The following is a 6,798-nucleotide window of genomic DNA, read 5'->3' on the forward strand; positions in this document are numbered from 1 at the left end:
ATAAAACTACCCCCTTTGCTCTTTTGTGATTTGGGCCACTTTCATATGTGGTCCTAAATCAGATACAGGTTGGATTTTTGGCGATGTGACCACAGTCTGAACAGTCATATCAGAATTCATGCAACTTTTATGTCACTCTAGATCGACATATGTCACAATTCTGAGCTGGCGTGAGTCACTTGGTGAATACAAACATGGCAGACAGCTGTGATGGAGGTGGTCAGTTGAGGGATAGTGAGGTGTTAGACCTCATAAGTATTTGAGGTGACACTTCTGTACAAGCAAAACTTGAGGGCATGTATTGTAACTGCATCCACACACACCTCCGTACAGAAGTAGTGGTCATTGCTCAACAAAAAGCCGTGATTAAAAGTTTGTCTCTCTTTCTCCTCATCCTCATCCTTGTTATAATCTGCTCACCAATTTGCTGACTTCCACTGCACATCAACGTATGAAACCGTAAATGCTGACTTCAGTAGCCTCCATGTTTATTTCTGTACAACATCTTTGTTATTGTTCTTTTCTGCATGCAGGTCAGTTCAGGACCATGACCAGTTCACACAAGAATCAGATATTGGCCACATTTAAAATATAATGCAAACAGCCAAACAAAAAAATCAGATCTGAGCAAGAAATCTGAATTGAGCACTAAGGCTTGTAGTGTGAACCAAGCCTTTGTGTGTCCTTCACATGTCACGGCATTGCTGGGGACCCAAGGGAGTGCGGTGTCAAATTTCGTGCAATTTTGACATGCTACACAATCAACATTGATAAACTTCAAATAAACAAGCGATCAGCAAGCCACTCTGCTCTGCAGCAGCGAGGCGGGTCTTCTGGGCTCTGTGACTGCATGTCATGATCATGAGCACAGGTGGAAATCAGACCTGTACAACCCTGCCACGAGAGAGACGAAGAGAGGACATCTCTCTTCATTTGATAACGTTAAAAGTTAGGCAGAGACAGAGACAGCACTGGTGAGGAGAGACAGGCTGGAAAGCCTGTGATGAACAGAAACAGGTTATTTTCTGATTGTTCCACAGCAGTTCTGTTCTCACAAATAAACAACCATCAAACACTCAACAGATGATTTACTATGGAGACAGATGCTCTTAGTTTCAGCTTCACTTTCCTCCTCTGCATTTCTCCTTTTCATTCATTCATTGCATCCAACAAATACAACAGTAAATACAAAGAACAACAGGATAAATCTATGTTGTTTATCCTCACGTGTGGATGCTGTGTTTCAAGCATGGCAGCTGAGAGAGAGAGAGACAACTAGACTACTACTTCCTCCTACAGTGTAAAACATTAAATTAACTAATTGGAGGAATATTTACTTTAACAAGTTCAACTCTGTAATTTCACAATTCAAAGAGCTTAATGACCTCTCAGAATTAAAAATACTCATATAAGAAGCAGGCAGGATATATCCTGCTGCCCAATATGTATCAACATGCCACAACCTGAGGGACAGTGAATGACCTAGACATACACACACACACACACGCATAGGATATACTGCACATATATATATATATATATATATATATATGCAGTATATCCTATGCGTGTGTGTGTGTGTGTGTGTATGTCTAGGTCATTCACTGTCCGCATAGGATATACTGCATATATATATATATATATATATATATATATGTGCAGTATATCCTATGCGTGTGTGTAGGATATATATATATATATATATATATATATATATATATATATATATATATATATATATATATATAAATATTAACATTGTTCTCAAAACTGTCATGCCAATAAAGCCAATTGACTTGAAAAGAGAGAGAGAGGGATAGAGAGAAAGAGAGCATGGCGGAGTGAGGAGAGGAAGCAGTGGAGAGTTTTCTCTGAAACAGAAAGCCCATGAATGAGATAAATGACTGACCAGTGGTCTGCAGTATTTTCACATTACCTTTTAGTATAAGCTCAGCTCAAGAAAAGTTTTTTCACATGGTGTGCTCTAAAAAGAGAAAGGTAGACAGAAAAAAACATAGCTTTTAATCAAGAATGGACAGACTCTTGCGCCGACCTGGCGCAGCTGCGTCATGTTCCGGCTCCAATGCGGTTTTGTTCCATCCTCCACAGAACATCATACCTCACTGGGAGCATTTCAGAAGCGGAGCGTTTTGACTTTTAAATTCAGTTGTGCTGCTACTACAGCAATTAAGGCAGCCTAGTCAAAGCTGAACACCAGCCACAATAATTACTGCAGTAGCAGTGTAACTAAACTGCCCAATTTTGTTGACTTGCTCAGATTTTGTTGATTTGGTAATTTTCCTTGATTATTGTGCTTCTATACTGGGTAAGTCGGCTACGTAGTTAAACAGTTTCTTTATTAGTTTTAATTGTGTTTATTGTTGACATATGATTGGGAGTCTGCACAGGGTGTTTTATTTTGAAAATTGACTGGATGCTCTATGCTGTTTCTGTGTCTGACTTCCTGCCCGACTTGATCTGCTCTGTGCAGCTTAATGTGGCTTTGACACGGCTTCCATCAAAAACAGACTGGGCACGTATGTTTAGCAAAGCAGACCAGAGAACTGCTTCTAGGACGCTTCTGAAAGGCGCTGCGTCCCGTCTGGTGGGATCACAAGCATTGACTAGAGAGGCCACAATCAGCTCCGGCAGCCACGTTGCAGCCGGAACGCAACGCAGACACACCCAGCGGCGGCTGTGGCTCAGGAGGTAGAGCAGGCCTCAGTTTGTATGAGCAGGCAATAATACTTCATCCACCATCTCACTGAGCACAGGATCTCCGCAGGGATGTGTCCTGAGCCCCCTACTGTTCACCCTGATGACTCACGACTGTTGTGCAAAGTGGAGTACGAATCACATCATTAAGTACGCGGATGACACAACAGTGGTGGGCCTGATCCAGAACAACCAGGAAAGCACTTAGAGAGAGGAGGTGAAGCTCTTTGCAAACTGGTGCAGGAACAACAACCTTGTACTGAACGTCGAAAAAGCCAAGGAGATGGTAATTGACTTCAGGAGGAAACGGCCCATGCATACCCCGATCCTCATCAACGGAACTGCTTTGGAGACTGTACAGAACACTAAGTTACTGGGGGTTCATGTGGCCAATAACCTGTCCTGGTCCCTGCACACCTCCTCTCTGGTGAAAAAGGCTCAGCAGCGTCTACATTTCCTGTGGAGGCTGAAGAGGGCTCATTTCAATCCATCCATCTTCACCACCTTCTACAGGGGCACCAGTGAGAGTGTTTTGACCAGCAGCATCTCTCTCTGGAATGAGAACTCTAACACCTCAGACAGAAAGGCCCTGAGGAGAGTGGTGAGGACAGCAGAAAGGACTATTGGGGTCACACTGTCACCTATAGAGGATCTGGCCCAAAAATGCCTACTGGCTAAAGTGACCAGCATCCTGAGAGACTCCACTCACCGCTGAAACAAACTGTTCTCCCTCTTGCCTTCAGGCAGGAGGTACAGCAGCCTGTGTAGCAGCACTGTCAGGTTCAGTAACAGCTTCTACCCGGCTGCTATCAGACTGTTCAACAAAATAACACATCGCTGACTGTGCTTTTTTTATAGAGCTCTCTTTTTATGTACTGTTTTTCTTTTTATTTATCTGTGTTTTTAATGGTACCATGCTGGTAATTTTATTCTGCTTTGCATCACTGATGTTTTGTTGAATGACAATAAAAAGGATCTTGAATCCTGAATCTTGAATCTTTACACACTATTACATAAATAATCTCATTTACAAATTTACATGTGAAAATTATACATAATACACAAAATTAAATCACATAAAGTGACCACACATTGCTGTGCCTCACAAAGGTAACACATTTTTCAACACATCAATTTGTGTCCGCTCACAGGACCAGATCAACCCTTTATGGGGGACCTGTCATGTTGGTCTTTCTATGTGGATGAGTGAGGGAGCCAAACATCATGTGCAGCAGAGTGACAAAAATATATCAGCAGAACACCTAGCCCAAACACTCACCCTCCCACATCAGCAGGGGGACTCACTACACACCAACATCAGCAGCATCTTTTCTGTTTGGAGCCAGGATCTTCAAAATAAGGAGAGCTGGGTGTTGCCTTTTATGCTCTGGAAACATGCCCAGCTACCTCAGACCCAAGCTAACACTAGCTTACTGGGAACACCGAATGCTGCACACTCAAGCTAATGTTAGCTACTTAAGCTAAATAACAGGGCAGGTATTATAATCAAGTAACATTAAACTTTGTGAAACATTGTGACAATAGTCTGACTCAGTGTGAGTCCCAGAGCTGGAGAGAGCAGCATGTGAGCCAACTGTCAATCCTCAGCTGTCAATCAACACCCACATGGCAGACATCAAAGCTACTAGTCTACTAGTCTAATATTATTAACAGAGCAATAACTTCCAAAATGACCACCAGCACACTTATTAAAGGGCCTGAATTTAGCCATCGAAATCAGAATGTCTCATTGAAAAAATGAGAAGTTGACACTTTTTGAATGGTAATTATATGGGGCCAGAATCCTGCAGCCGTCAGTGGCACTTAGATGTAGGGGAGACCAGCAGTGGTTGTAAGAAAGGGATGGCTGTAACAGCATCACTTTCACCAAGAAGGGATGACCTAAGAATCACGTGATCAGTTTCATGTATGACCACTTCCTTCCTTACCTTGAAATTGCATAGCTGTGTGAAGAAGTATGCAGATTTTACAGCCAAAACACAGATTTTCACTTAGGAAAGTAGTTTTTAGACCAAGTCTATATTTTGATAATTACTGATACTGTTGAAGTTGGTATTATGTAACTTGTATTAGATTAGAGAGTAGTCTCTGAGGTAAATGTAAAGCATTTAAGCTATGCTAATTTCACCACCATGCCACTACAGCAAACTAAACAATGGCTGACAGGGGTGGGGATGGTTGTAACACCTTTTTAAAGAGTGTTACAACTAACCCCGTAATGACAACTAAACACATTTTCTCTATGTTACTCCTTTTTTCAGCATGCCAAGACGGCGGGTGAGAAAAACTGATAGGGGTCAAAGGGGTGTGCCTGTATATGATACAGTTGTCCTCATAAATCCATAAGCGATTACACATTTTACAGACAAGACACTTGTGTGCATTGTGTATTACTTAGTAGTTTGTGGTTACTTGATTCAGCACAAATTTTAAGCACAATATAAACTGAAAAGTCTTTAGAACTAGATGCTAACTTAGCACCCCTCTACAATTCAGGCCCTCATGACTTTAATTTACAGCATGCTTTAATGGTACATGCAGTGTTAATAAATACTTGCAATGAATTAAATGATCATAATCTAATTGCCACAAAGTAAACCTGGAATCTTTGGAGCCCCTGAGGGTCGTCTGGGGGTAGTTGCTTGCTTTGCCCAGTTGATAATCCACCCTGGTGTGTTTGCCTGCTGTCATGAACATCTCAGCTTCACTATCTGTGGTGCTGGAAAGTTGATACATACAGTATATTTAAAGTAACTTGACTAATTAAATGTCTGTGAGCCCTGATACATGTTTTAAAATACATAAAATAGTACAAACATTGAGAAAATGTTTACAAGCACAACAGAGTTGAAGCATCTGTTGTAGAGGATCAGAGGGTAATGGAGATCAGCTACTGAGTTCAAAGGTCACATAGTGTCTGTGTGTGTGTGTGTGTGTGTGTGTGTGTGTGTGTGTGTGTGTGTATAAAGGGTCTTGGGCTGCAGAGTTCAGATCAGATCACCTTTCACCTCATCTGTATGTTTGATTTGCTGTAGGCTATAACTGTTACAGGCTGTGTGTGTGTGTGTGTGTGTTTGCGTGTGTGTGTGCGCACGCATGTGTGAAGTGAAAATGCTGTCTTCATAAAAGGCTTCAGACTGTGTAGACTTTGGGGTGTTGACTAGCTTCTCACGCACTGTGCATCACGTTCTGTTCAGAAACAGCTGTTGACCTTAACAAAAGGAAAGGTATCTGCAATTTGTCAATGACCTTTAAAAGAGGTAAAATGATGGAGAGTGGAAAGAAGAGGAGAGAAACTGTAAGAAGAAAGATAAATGGAAAACCAAAAATGAGGAAATAGGCAGGGCTTCATAGCTGCTGTGGGCAGTTAAGAAGAAAAATATCCAGAGCAGCTGGATAGATAGGTTTACAACAGTGTAAGAAAACGACTGTTAGCTGAATAGTGAATTACATCAAAGTCTAAAAAACCCAACTGTTTAAACGTCATCAACCAGCTCAGACATACTCACCGTCAGAAATTGACTTTCACACATCAGCTATGGTGCAGTCATTCACTACTGTACCAAAATGTTGGTGGATTTGAAAATCCATGTCATTTCAAGCACAATTTTAAATAATAAAATGACTGGTGGCTGAATTCCATTTAGCTTCTTCAGTTTCAGGCTCCTAGTATTGTGCTGGCTCACTGTCCAAACCTGTCTCCTAGAAATTACATGTATATGCCATTTAATTGTTTTACATTTAGTTAACGGGTCATAACATGCTTTTTGTGATTTTCTGTTATTTATATACTGTAATGATGTTGGATATCTATGTAAACATGGTCCAAGCTCCAAAACTTGATTTGAATGTATGTAAAAAATATTCCCTGCAAATCAAAAGCCAGGGCTTCAACCTGATCTGAACGCTTCATTTGCAAAGTTACTTCTACTTCCTCATCGAACTGACATCAGATTGTTTGCACACCCCCACAAATGGCCTTCCTTTCTGTAGCCTTTGCTGCTAAGGTTCTTTGTGTTTTCCACTTTCATATTTTTTATTGGATTCGGCTCCAACATGTAT

Source organism: Thunnus thynnus, chromosome 14 (assembly GCF_963924715.1).
Source record: "Thunnus thynnus chromosome 14, fThuThy2.1, whole genome shotgun sequence".
Taxonomy (NCBI): domain Eukaryota; kingdom Metazoa; phylum Chordata; class Actinopteri; order Scombriformes; family Scombridae; genus Thunnus; species Thunnus thynnus.